Source organism: Pleurodeles waltl, chromosome 2_2 (assembly GCF_031143425.1).
Source record: "Pleurodeles waltl isolate 20211129_DDA chromosome 2_2, aPleWal1.hap1.20221129, whole genome shotgun sequence".
NCBI lineage: Eukaryota > Metazoa > Chordata > Amphibia > Caudata > Salamandridae > Pleurodeles > Pleurodeles waltl.
Window position 1 is genome coordinate 1,102,912,935 of NC_090439.1, and position 14,335 is coordinate 1,102,927,269.

General features: G+C 44.0%; 1 non-coding gene across 1 annotated transcript; it reads left to right on the forward strand.

The window, feature by feature from the left end:
• The first annotated feature begins 13,599 nt into the window (after positions 1–13,599).
• Positions 13,600–13,706, forward strand: LOC138283092 (U6 spliceosomal RNA). The gene has a single exon (XR_011201058.1). It is a non-coding gene; the product is annotated as a U6 spliceosomal RNA (small nuclear RNA).
• Positions 13,707–14,335: the final 629 nt, after the last annotated feature.

A 14,335-nucleotide genomic window follows, 5' to 3' on the forward strand; every position in this document is an offset into this window, starting at 1 on the left:
CCCAACGTTTTCAGGGATGTGCCAATAATTAATTACCACTATATGGCTGAGCAACATAAAGACCGTCCAGTATAAATCCTCGGTTGTCCATATTTTGTCACGTGAAGAGGAGGTACAACTGTCTATCTTAAATATTTGTGTATGTTATTGTGAAACTTGCATTGGATGAAATAATGTGAGAATAAAATGAGTAAGAATTTCATGACTTATGTTTTTTTTTTTAATTCAACAAATAGTTCACATAAGTCACCAACGTAAAATGTATTTTTACATTCCCATCGGAGTGTTTTACGCACTAGATCTGAAGCGGGTGCTGTTTTGAGGGGACAGCCTGTTCTCTAAGGGGGAGGTTGAAGATGAGCTGCTCATCTGCAGATTGAGCTGCCCTGGGACTGGATCTTTCCCAGATACAGTGTCTGCACCCCTGGGGTTCACAGCAGCCCCACGTGTGATTCTCCTGTTTGCCTTTTAAACCCTCATCATCACTGCAGTCTGGGATCTTTAAGCCACTTCTTATCATTCAAGTCACAATGAGCCAGAACTGCCTGAAGGTGCAACAAGGACAAGGTCCATTTATAAATATATAATACTAATAAACTAAGCTATACTTTATTTGCACCCGCCCTGGGGTGCACAACTGAGCTACACTTTGTTTCCAGGCACTAAACACTTCTCAAACAGGCCACACGAAAGAGGCAAACTCTTCCCTCAAGCACCCCAAGGGATCGGTGTGATACTGTTGTAATCAATAATGGATGCTCGTAGGTTATAAAAGAGGTAGGTTTATTAGCTTAGTTGTAGGTTACAGATAGCGCCCCACCTGCCGCTCAGCCCGTCTCACTCCCACTGTCCACTCATCCAAGCACAAACTCTGTCAATGGTCCAACCATACAATGACCTCACTCACTGGCTGAGCAGCAGGGAACATTAAGGTAGTGGGGAGAATGCGTAACATAGAAAGAGGCCACAACGGATACCCAGCAAATATGTTCTGGCATTATCAGGGGTATGAAGCGCTATATCAATGCAACTACAATAAACTACACTTGTGGTGCGCTGATGACCTGTTTATGCCGTTGGCGCACACCTAGAGTACGCTGCTGAGATATACATTATTTGGGGCGCACATTGTATGCACATATCTTCTTCTAAGCTACTCTTTGATTTCCCACTACAGGGTTGGGTTACATATGTCTTAAAGGTGGACGAGCCATTTAAAGCTTTAAGTCAGATGCTTGGCTCCGGCTCAGCTCGAGGTCCTCTCGGGAACCACAAGCCAAAAACGAGCCGAGCCTGCATGTGGTTTCTGCCACCCACCCTCTTACCTTGATCGCCATGTTCTGGAATGTCTTCTTATTTCAATTAAATTTAACATGTAATAAGTGGATGTGTTTAAAACAGTGCACTGATGTCCCTCCTCAAAGACAAAGCATTAACCTTTCATGGAAATCGGGACACAGAAGGAGATGCCCCTCTAGGGGCTGAATTGCACACCCAGAAATCCTGGGATAAGCCCCGGCTTCTCTGTCTGACCAAATTGTTTGATTCCAGGCAATTCTTTTATTTGACATCATCACATTTGAGAGCACCTTGAGATACAGCAGTTCAGGATGCGTGTTTCAGAAAAACCTTTTTTCTATATGCTTTAATAGACTGTAATGTTGCTTCAGCTATAATAACGCTCTAGGCCACAAATAAGTACACATAACAACTGATCTGTTGCTTGGTTCATTAATTGCATCATTGTCATAGTTGCCCGGTAGGGGTACAAATGTTTCTCAAAGTATATGTTTAGAAGCTGTCCCTTCCAATAATTGCTGCTCAACGCAGTGATACGATCTAATGCTCAAAAGTGAACAGTTTGGCATGTTAAAGAAACACACTTTTTAGGACTGGTGTTAGCCAGAACATTTTGTTTTTCCAAATAATATTAGTATCATCATCATAAACTTTATTCGATCCATCAATTTGACCACAAACGCATGTACAGTAAAACATCATCTCCAAATACCATAAAATAGAAACTCAATAAATAAATACAGATTCATAAATTTAAAAGGAGAAACTAAAAAACATATCATAATGAAACACACTTAAAATTCAAATCTAAATGGCATGTAACTACCGAAAGTACATAAGAGCCCTGATGAAACTTACAACAGCAGAACCAGGTACATAAATACATAAATATCAGCAAATTGCAAATATTTCAACCATATTTGAATGACATAAAGTGCTTATGTTTAAAAATAGGGGGAAAAGAGATAAGGCCAAGGCACAAAATACAAAAGAGCATAAAGTGCATAATAAGTTGGGTTAATATGCGTAAATAGACAGCCTTTCAGCCAGTCCTCTTCATCTATTGGTCTGTTGTAGTGTCATTTACATTTTACTTCCACCCACCAAAGCATACAGGGTAGGGAAACTGGTTAGCTTACTTCTCCCATTGGCTTTCCTCACTGTAAGTGACCCATTTTGCGTATTTATAAGCAACTATGCCTGGAACTGGACAGCAGACAAACAAGGTCTCTCAATGTGATCCTGTAAAATTGGCATTTGCCCTGTTGCATCAACATTCACAGTAGAATGTTCCACACTTCTTGTAACTATTGTGACCGAATACTTGACGCACTTAGATTTTATTGATAAAGAGAGCCACTCATAAAATATGCTCTCCTCTTCTGTTATAAAGAATCTTTTGAAGATGCCTCTAATTTCACAATGATGGAGCACACCAGCCATCAACCCATCTAGCTTATGGACCTCGAACTACAGACATGTTCTATTTAAAGTTTCAACTGTTTTGTATTTCAATAACAAATAAGAAATGTGTGTACATTTAATGTACACACCCCAGATTATGGCAGCCATGGCACAGAGCATAGTTATTCACTGTTAGACTGCCATAGACTAGAAGTCCTACCTCTGTTTCCACATTGCTTACAGCAGATGCACGAGTTGCTGGATATGAGAGAGAGCTGAACGATTAGATTTTGAAATAGCAGCAATATTGAGGTATTGTATTATGTAATCCAGTATTAATTTGTACCGCTTTTGAGTAATACTCATTTGGCCTTATAACACGATTAAAAAGAACAGAGATCATCCAGGCAGTGTTTGTGATTTTCCTCTCAAATATATTTTGATGAGACTGCAGCCTGGGACACTGCATTGCAAAAAGATGTGGTCATCACCTGTGACAACACAGCAGCACAGGAGGCACATTGGTAAAGTACCTCTACTACACTGAAATGGACCCATGACTTAACATTATAAATCAACACATACAATAGCTTGGAAATCTTGTTTAACTTGCTGCCTCCGGAAATAGCCTTACTTTTTGCTGTCAGTAGGCAAATAAAACCTCACTCTTTCAGTTCACAAATGTCCAGGTAGTTCATAAGGTGTCATGTAATGAACCTTCTTTTAGGAGGTGCTTGAGAGGCGCATTACAAGCTTCAGTCAGTGCATCTGAGACCATAGATATTCAGTGCTTGGGAAAGAGAAAGCACACACTGGGATATCACTCCTGTATGCACTCACTTCTTCTCTTTCTCATTCATGCATTCACGCACATATTCAGTTACACATTCATTTAACTGACGCGTAGCTCAGTCAATGAGATTCGGGTGATGTGATTTTTAAATTTCCCACTTGAAAAACGCTGGGCTGCAGGGTGGAGGAGTGAGATTATCAAGGGTTGGACTGGACTGTTTTCATGAGGAACAGGGTCAGTGCTGAGTTGCATTAGTTGGGCCTCTGTCTAGAGTGACACATTGAGCAAAAAACAGTGGGTTGGAATGTTACCCTGAGCTATTGCCACTGGTTAGAGTATATGCAAGCATTCCTCCCATCACCTTTTGGGCGTTTGATTGCCAGTGATAAGCCTGGAAACCTAGTATGGAGCAGATTTCCAAGCCTAGTACTGCCAATGTTTGCAAATTCCAAACAGTACTACATTTGCATCCATTCAATGAGTACTTCTGTGGGTACAGATTTACTACTTTTTTGGTAAACCAGTCAGTGTAAATACTTAAGATCCAGACCCAAAAACTGAAAAAGTTAAAACCTCATAATGTAAAAATATGATAGAGTGTATTCACAAAAGAGTATTTCTTTAAAATGCGTAAGCATTATACCTTACACCATGCAATAGATTATATCACTGTATAGACGACATTTATTAAAAGTAATCGTTTTTAGAAATTCATGGCTTGCACCCAAAGGACAATGCTATTAGTGAACAAAGAGGCAGGTCAATAGCCACGTACACTCTAAATGTGGCCTAGATTCTTACTATAGATGGAGCAACATTACAGTCTACTAAATCAAATATAAGAGGTGCTTGCACGACGTACATCTTGAACCCAAGTATTTAAAAGTAAATTCATATGTTATAATAAAGAAAAAGCCAGTTCTCTGAAATAAAATATTTGCCTAGAACCATACAGTTTGGACATGCAGTGAAGCCAGCATTGATTCCAGGTTATCTGGTTTCACATTCTGAAATTCAGCCACTGGATGAGTATCTCTGTCTCTCTCTCTTTCCCATTTATATCAAAGGTCTCAGTCCCTTACTCTGCCATCAAAAACGCCATAAAAAAGCAACCGAAGTAGCCGTCAAGAGAAACTGATTTTAAGGCCTTACTGGAGAAGGGCACATACATCCTCCATTAACAACATCGTACACAATCAAGACTAGGCAACTGTACCTGCATCAAGCATTGGGTAAATGCTGTCTATAACTAATACTCTGGGCCAGGCTGGTCCCTCTCCCAATAAGAGAAGTGAACGTCAGCTGGAAATCTCTCACTAACATTGTATGCTGTAGACTGTGCAACTAGCAAAACGAGTCGCTGGGTCACTAGTTATGCTGCTGCCCGGAGTTGGACAACGTCCGCCGCAGGCTTCTGGGGTCAATTTTTCTACACTATGGTACATGCAGTGTTGTAGAAACACAAAACCTCATATTCTCTCTGGAAATAGCATCACATCTGGCACAATTTAACAACATCTTCCACTTGGTGCGGACATTGTTAAAGAACAGGCTTCCCAAAATAAGACTCCAACGCCCGGACACCGTCTCTTCCCCTTTTAGGGCACAGCTCATTGAGTAACAAGCAATGTAATCTTACACTAGTTTCACCCGAGTAGGGAGATCCAGTACAGCACCCATCTGGTAAACTACTGCCTACTGGTTTTCCTTTTAATGTAGAGACCCAGACAATTTTTACAAACACCGCTTAAATGGTTTTATGAGCTGAACACTGAACTGCAGAGGAATGATTTTTGTATCTCTTTTTTTATTTGCTTTGTGCATTTTAGACTGTCATTTGATATTTATGCAATAGTTTTAAGTAATCATATAATAACGTCTACTCACTTACTCACTTAGGTCACTGTTTTATCTTTCATTCTTGGTTCACATTGAGAAAAAAAAACACACATAAATAGCAGATCTGATTCAGGTCCTCAGACCCAACTACCAAGCCAAAGATGCATTTATTTGGAGGGTGTCACACACAAAACACCCCGGACCCCCTCCCACGAAGCCAGGTCCATCATTCAAGCACTCACTCACTAAGGAACTTGAGTTCCTGACACTCTCATTGACATATCCACTTATATACTCAGTCGAACAAATACTCGGCTACTTTCACATACTCTCACTCATGCAGTAAATTGCATATCCTCAGGCTCTTGCACTCACATGTTCACTCAATCACACAATCACTGACACACTGACCTACACAGTCACACAAATGCTTGCTGAATAAACCTGATTCTCAGATCACTGATTAGCATCCATAGTTTCTTGTTTTCAGCCCCCTACACTTCTCACCACTTTCTGTTCCACCCATGTGAGCTTCTTCTTCCTACATCATAGACCTCTGCAGTGTGGATTGTTAAAAAGCTCCATCTTCAGAGCTGTGGATAAAGGCATTCTGCAAAACCTTCTAAACTCATCACACATGAATACAAAATGCTTAACAGCGGAGCACTCTGCGCAAAGACTACCAATTTTCTCTCTTCTCCTTTTTGTTTATTTTCTTTTTCTCCCACTAACTGTTTATAATTACCACTAGCACATAAGATATAGTTGTCTTTAATACACAACATCACATTCATACTAAGCTGTTTTATTTGGGTACAAACCTTTGACCTACAGGGCGCGTGCAGTGTTCTGCAGCAAGCACAGGCACCACCTGAGCTGTTTCACAAGAAATACAAAGGTGATCGGCACCACCGTCTGATTACTAGTTTAGTTTTTATGACACTTCACTTGATCAAGCTCTCATCCATACACACACACACACAGACAGAAATATACCAATGCTGACATGTACAGCAAAAGGCATGTATCCGTAAACACAATAAATCATCATACACGCAGGCACAAATACATACTGACCAAAAGGCATAACACCCATATGCACAGAAAAACACACCTTGCAGCACTTGGGCACATATGCCACAAAATATGTGCATGTTCTTCCAGACAGGATCCCCAGAAAACACCAAAAACACCTGCAAGTGTCATGGTACATACACATACCCATTTCACTTCATGAAAGAGTTTTAATAAAATTGAACAAAACATTTTAAAATATGCATCTACATGCGTGTACGCCTTCAGGAGCAGTCTTGGAATGTTTTTTCATATTCTTTACGAAGAACCATTAAAGGAAAAAAACATTGGCAAAGGCAGTAGTTCGGCAGCCGGTGCCAGACCCATTTGCTTTGCCAATGCTTGTTTGACTCGCCTTTTTCATATTTTTACATGACATCTTTTCCCCAATTTACTACTTGGATGAGGGCTCTTAGAGCCAAGCCAGGCCCTTACCTCGACTTACCCTGTTAATTTTCTGGCTTCATTTCTAAATCTTGTGGACAATGGAGCTGCTGTTTGTTGGGCATCTGGACGCAGATGGGGGTCAGCGCTGAGCCCCTCTGCACACACTTGGTGTTATGCTGCTGAGCTACCATATGCATGCACAGGCATGTTGAAGATCTCCTGATCTAGGATTGTGTACACACAGGCACCTGTACACATGTGTAGAGACATCACAAAGTTCATTTATGCATCAGACAGGTGGGGTCTGGCACCAGAAGTGCCTGCAAGGAGGCCAGGGGTAGAGTGTAGGGGTGACATCAGTCTTTTAACTCTCTTGGAACTTCTTCCTGGATGAGCTCTGGTGTTAATAGAGGTTACCCAGAGGTCAGGACTAATACAGGCTGAGGAAAGCTGCAGTGCCCATTTTGGGATTATAACTTGGCCCCAAAAGATGGTAACCCTTTCTGTTTTTTGGTCCTTTATTACTTTATAAACCCCACATCTATTGTCAGACTGTAAATATCAGAGTGGATGCAGCAACTCTCCACTAGCCTGAAGAGACCGTGGGGACAGGACTTACATACACTAAGGCAGGAGAGTTCACAGGAATAACCTCATTACCTGCCAATTTATTTAGCCTTTTCATTGTTCTAGAGTAAATGTACAGAGCCTGGAAGGGGAAGCAGTGGTATCTTTCAAGACACAGGAGAGTAATCCCACTCTAAAATCAAAGATGGTGCTTGTGATTGCTGCAGTACATATATGCAAGAGATATATAGGTGTAAAATCAAACAAGGAACTGAAAACTAACTAAATATAACCTCTGGTGGTAGGCTAAGCACTGAAATATCATATTGGAGGGAGCTGAACTTCCTGATCTATCCCAGAATCTCTGAGAGGATGACACCCTTCAAAAAGGCCTGCCAAGTACCACTTATCTGGGGTTAGTCAATGCAGAAGAGGAGACAGTGGTTTGCATGGACACTTGCTCTGTACCCAGCTTCTTACAATATGCATCTGGCTTGTCATGAAATAACATCAGAGTCTCTCAAGAGAGACACAGACTGAGCAGCATGCAGCTCTTGAGATCAACCTTTGAAGGCGCATGCTGGTGCTAGGATGGTGCTAAGCTAAGTATCCTGTGCCAGGTGGCCCAGTAAGATGGAGGCGCTCAGTGCTCTGACCTCAAACCAGTGGCGTAACAAAAGTTGAAGGTGCCCTCCTGCACACTACATAGAGGGCCCACGGAGTTCTCAGTCCAGGGTACTGTGCTGAGGGGGCTGCCTGGAGCTCGGCCTTCTCCCACTCCCCGCACTTTGACGGCTCTGGGTGCCTTTGTTACGCAAGTGGCCCAAGCCTGAGACTTTCGGTCTGACAGAACAGTCACATAGCAGCCACCTGACCAGTTCACCCAGAACGCAGTTGGGACTGTTAGCCAGATTGGTTTCTCAATGTTTAAAACCAAGTAACATATGTGCAGTCCTGTTTAGATTTTAGCTCATCTTGCATTCCCTAAGTGTCTATCCTTTTGCAGGTGTGTCTGTAGTAAATTTCCATGCAGCCGCTGACCTTGTATAGTGCATAAACTATGTCCTTGTACAGTGCATAAACTGAACCGTCTCTGATCTACATATCTGGGTAAGCTCAGGTGTGGGTGTGTAAGATGGAACAAGGTTAAGAGCTCTGGAGTTGATTAGGACATTGAGAGTATCTCACAGTGCCGGTTTGTGGCTTAAAAAGGCGTTTAGACCAAATACTATATCCAATCATTAGCCTCTCTACAAAACACACAGAACGATAGTCAGCTCTTCACTTAAGGTCACCTACTTCAGTGATGCAGTCCCTGTTTACGTTTCACTTCACTTTGTATTCCCTAAGATGATATGTTTTTTCCAGATGGTGCGTTTCTGTACTTTTTTCATGCAACACGATTCTTGTACAGTACTTACGGTCAGTGGAGTTGTCTCTAGGTGTCTGGGTAAGTTTGGGTTATGGGTGGGTGTCTATGACAGGGCACTACTGAGAGCACTGGAGTTGAGCCTGCAGTCAATGAAAGTTTATGACAGTAGCTGTTGGTGGGTCAGAGTTGTGCAACGACACGCTTATCCAATCTGTAACCTCTCCGCAGAGCGCTCATAGTCACACACATGCCAACCGTAAGTACCATTTTATGTTAAGGAGTGTTTAGGTGGTTCACAGCTGCCAATACTGACAGCATCAAATGAAGGAGAATAAAATGCTGTATTTACAGGTGAGGAGAGAGTGTGTGTATGTGTGTCTGTGTATGTGAGAGAGAGCATGACAACAAGGGTGACATAAGGAAGTACATGCAGAAAGACAGAGTGTAAGGAAATGCCTCTTTCTGCATGATCACCCCCAATGTTTTGGAATGGAGCTCCTGGTTTTTCAACTCTGTGCCAGTGTTGCATCCTCTTGCAAAGTACCTGTTGAATTGACTACCCCCAGTTTCCATAGGTTGACTTACTTATAAGTCCCTAGTATATGGTACCAAGGATACCCAGGGCATGTGAGACAGAGTGTGCCCTCCAGGGAAGCAGCATTGGTGGTGCCCCTTGTGTGACTAGGTACAAAATGGCTCCCAGCCTGCCACTGCAGCCTGGAAGACCAGTTTAAACCTGCAAGTTTGACTTGGCCATTTAAACCAATGGCACCCACTTCCCTTAACAATGTATGTACGTCTTCCCAAATGAAGGTCTATGGAGCCCCAAGGAAGAGAGTTATGCTATTGGGTAGGACATATACTTTTTACATGTCCTAACAGCAAAGCTTCTAAGTTGTTGTTTTTGTTATGGAACACTAACAAGCCCTTTTGGCTAACACAGAGTTTCCTACCGACTGACGACTCAGCCTGGCTAACTTCTGAATGGGACTACTGAAATGGTACTTCAAGGTATCAAATTATTTGTGGCATTAATCCTGACTTGATGCCCAAGTTTAATTTAATGTCACTTCTATGGAAAGGCAACTTTTAGGAAAGTTGCCACTCTGTGGCCCAGTTTGTACAGTGGCCTCACACGGTCGCTGGCCACCAGACAGCTTTCTGCCCTCCTGGGGAGTTGTGTGACCGACTCCCAAGCTTAGCAACAATGATAGCCTGCTACAGAGGGAAATCTTGCAGGAAGCCACTTAGGCTGTTCGCCCAAAAGGCGAGCTTCAGAGGCAAAGCTGCCTTAGGTGTGCAAATGGCAATCAGACTCCTAACGGGTGCCACTTTTCTTCAGGTAGACAGGCTGGTAGCAGGAACAGAGAGGGGAGACCAGTGCCCAAACCAGTTTTTCCATGCGTGTGTAGCTCACAGGTAGCCGCACCTCTAGATTGAGCTACTAAACTCCTAACATCTAAGGACAGGTTCAGACATCTTGGCAGTGGGACGAATAGAGCACCCTGGGATTGCTAAATGCCACACATACCTGCACGTTGTCACAGGGTGGGAGGGATCCTGGTAGACCATTGGCTTGAAACCGCATCATCCCCCCTACCCCTCAGGGCTCTTTCTGGGACTAAATATGGCTCCCCAGAACTGGCGAAAGGACTGAAGAAGGACTGCCCTGCTGACCCCTGCACCTGGCAAGAGAGGCTGCACCATCTGCTGGACTGCACCTGCTGCACCTTGGGCTAGCAAAGAGAGGCCTGTGTGTGTGTGACTGCTGGCTCGAGGAAAAGACACTCCTAAGACCCAGACCAAAGAAGTGACAGCAAGAGTCAGTCGGCTGACCCCCTGGAACCAGCCCAAGGGCCAACAAAGCTGAAGTAGCCAAACTCTGTAAGTCAACAGCCACGTCTGGAGAATCGCAACTGACCGTGCTAGGCACCCCAAGAAACCGATCCTTGACGGCCAAAAGTTGCACTCGAGTCTGCCAGACTAGGAGTGTCATCTGGGTCTAGATTGGTCACAGAACAGAGACACTAGCCTCCACCAAAGGATAGCACTGGACCTGGTGGACGGAGCCCAGTAGCCCAGCAGCAGCTGGCCTTTTACTGGCTCAAATAGGTCTTCGTAGACCCCGACCTCTGTGGCCAAAATCGCCCCACCTGACCTGTGGACTGAGAAGTAATCGAAAGGAGACCCCCATCAATCGCACTGCACCCAGAGCATCCCTTAGCATCCTCCATCTCCTGCATTCCCAGCATCAGGACCACTCCGTCATAGTCTACGGAAGTTGTGATATGAAGTTCAGAACTGGACTGGAGAACACTTTGGTGAGCAGGTAACTATCCAAATACTCTTTAGTGCCCCCCTACCTTCTCCCGGCTGGATTTGGTTGCCCTAGTCCAGCCAGAGTAGCCGAACACAACTCTTTCAAACTTCTCAGAAGTTTCCAAATTTTACAGTTACCAATGCTTGTTTGTGGATGTGACTAAAAGTACTGAGATTTACGTTTACTTTGAAACTCTATATCTCCTGGACCCTCTGGTGAATTTTGCTAATCTTCGACTCTAAAATTTCATTAAAATACATTATATTTTAATAAATTGGTGTCAGGTTTCTTTTGTGTTGTCTGACTTTATTATTTTGTTGTTTGGTTCTTCTAAATGCTTTACACTAGTTCCTTTGTTAAGCCTTGCTGCTAAAAGACACAGCTACCCAGGGTTGAGCTAAAGGTTTTTCAAAGCAGCCTGACTGGACCCAAGACAGTTTCTGCGAGTGTATTACACTGTAAGATTGCACACTCATGCCATACAATACACCCAAATCCTCACGCAGAGTAAAAAGGCAGTGGTGAAGTGGAAAGAGATGACATGAGTTATACTAATGGAGGATTTTAAAAAACGGTGTAAGTGACTATCAGAGTTAGAAACTGCAGAGGAAAGTGGTGTGAACGGAAGGCCACGAGACACTGAGATCCTGGGAAAATCACTACCTACCCTACAAGCCTTGAAAGGTTTAATTCACAGTCTAATTTCCTAAGAATTTAAACATTTTCAGTTCTAATAAGTCATTATTGTTACTATTCATTGATGTGGTACAGGAAACAAGCATTAGCAACAACAGTAGGTTTGTCTTGCTTGGGGTGGGTTCCTTGTTGTGTGATATGGCTGAGTACGGTAACAGAAACTGGTCACTGTTTTGATTTACATGTGAAAAAGTGTCACTTGAAGTGTCACACATTTGACAGTAGAATGTCACTCATATGCCAACTGAAACTGTGGAAATGTCACACACAAGCAACCTGAAATCTTGACAGCTATGTTCAAATGAGGGTGATTGAGAGGTATGGGTTTTTTCGTACCATTTTTAGGTAGGCAAGTTAGGGCCGTTTGTACAAACACATTCTCCCAGACACAGAATGAGTAAAACCCTCTGATGCATCTGGTGCTCAGCCCTCTACTGAGGCAGCTAAGGTCCTACTCAACCGACAGAGACCCACTCCTTAACCAGTCTATGGCCATGTGACTAAGGTTGTCACCTGGTTGTCTCTTCACCGGCCTAGACTGTATTTTTTAAGTGCAATATTGTTACTAGCAAAAGTATTATCCCCCGTCTGAAATTTAAGCCTAGAAATATGTTGCCACTTTTTCCAAGATAAAGTGCCGGTCGTTTGTTAGTGGTTTAAGAGTTTGCAGGTGGTCGGATGGAAAACTGAAATAGGATTTCATAGAAAATAGTTTCTAACGTTACTTTTCTTGCACGCAGCTGTAGAACATTTGTCAATGTGTTTTCTTATATTTGCAGTGTTATAGTTGTACAGATAAGAGGGGAGATACCAGCTCTAGGGTATTTTACTCATTTTTGTGGCGGCGGAGACATTAAGATACCCGGGGCCCGGTAGTGAACTGGACAGAGTTTACCCCTTAACCTAGAGCAGCAAACACACAGGGCATCGGCTAAAAGGTATTTGAGAACTGCTTGTATCATTGCACAGTGATTAATGGGTTAAAGCGATGCACAACTGTGAGATAACAAAGAATCCCGACAGCTTCTCCGATTCTTTCCTTGTCACCCGCGGCTCTCGGCTGTTCCCGGAATCGCAAACCGCACACAATGTCCGGGGTGTGAACCCCGAGATGTGCCTGCACCCCATCACAGCCCTGCACTTCATTTACACATCGCCTGCAGGTGGCGCTGCTGCAGCACATTTAAAGGGCGAGGTCCGGCACTTTGTGGGCGCTCAGGGTCCCCTAAAGAGGGGGCGCCTGCGCTTCTATGTTTCCATTTGCAGCGCTGCACGCCCTCGCACGTGGCCCCGCGTGTCCCGGGGGCGCTTGTGGCCGCTGAACCCGCAGCACTTCGCGCGCTCGGGGGTTAAAGCAGCTTTTCCCGCTGGTGCCCATCAGAGGAGGGACGAGGCCCCGGGTGCTGGCGCCAGAGGCAGACCTGCTTAACAATGTCCCCGTGTCCTCCGTCCGTCACGCCCGTTGTATTTCCCGAATACCTGAAGCTCAGCTGCATTGGCTCTGCTCTGGCGGGGATTTCACCTCCGAGTTCCCGGTGCCCCGGGGGCCTCCTCGGGCTTCTGTCTCCGGGCTCCAGACGCACGTGCTTTGCCCTCGGCGCAGAACAAGCAGCCGGGGTGGTGACGTGCCTTTGAAATTTGCATACCCACAGTGCCCTGCGCTTCAATTGATGCAGTGCAGGTTTCTTTGCACCTCCAAACATTGTTTTGGAGAAGGAGGCTCAACTAATATTGAAGGGAAGCCACCACAGTTGCAAGACCCTCAGTGTGTAAATTGCAATTGCCGCTCTAAGAAAGTAATGTTTTGAAATTCGACCTTTATATACCACTGCAGCTGCCTAGTTTACCGTGCTCGCTTCGGCAGCACATATACTAAAATTGGAACGATACAGAGAAGATTAGCATGGCCCCTGCGCAAGGATGACACGCAAATTCGTGAAGCGTTCCATATTTTGCCCAACGTTTTCCATTATTTGCCACCAATTATCACTATATGGCTGAGCTACATAAATGCTGTCCTTTATAATTCCTCTGTCGTCAGTAATTTGCACGTAAAGAGGAGGTACGACTGTCTATTTTTAAACATTTGTGTACGTTATTATGTAACTTGCATAGGATGAAATAACGTAAGAATAAAATTAATAGTTAGTTCATGACATGTTCGCCTACAATGCCACCAGCGTGAAATGTATTTTTACATTCCCATCGGAGTGTTTTACGCACTAGATCTGAAGCGGGTGCTGTTTTGAGGGGACAGCCTGTTCTCTAAGGGGGAGGCTGAAGATGAGCTGCTCATCTGCAGATTGTGCTGCCCTGGGACTGGATCTTTCCCAGATACAGTGTCTGCACCCCTGGGGTTCACAGCACCCCACGTGTGATTCTCCTGTCGGGTTTGCCTTTTAAACCCACATCCTCACTGCAGCCTGGGGTCTTTAAGCCGCTTCTTATCATTCAAGTCACAGTGAGCCAGAACTGCCTGAAGGTGCAACAAGGACAAGGTCCATTTCTAAATATATAATAATAATAAACTAAGCTATACTTTATTTGCACCCGCCCTCGGGTGCACAACTGAGCTACACTTTGT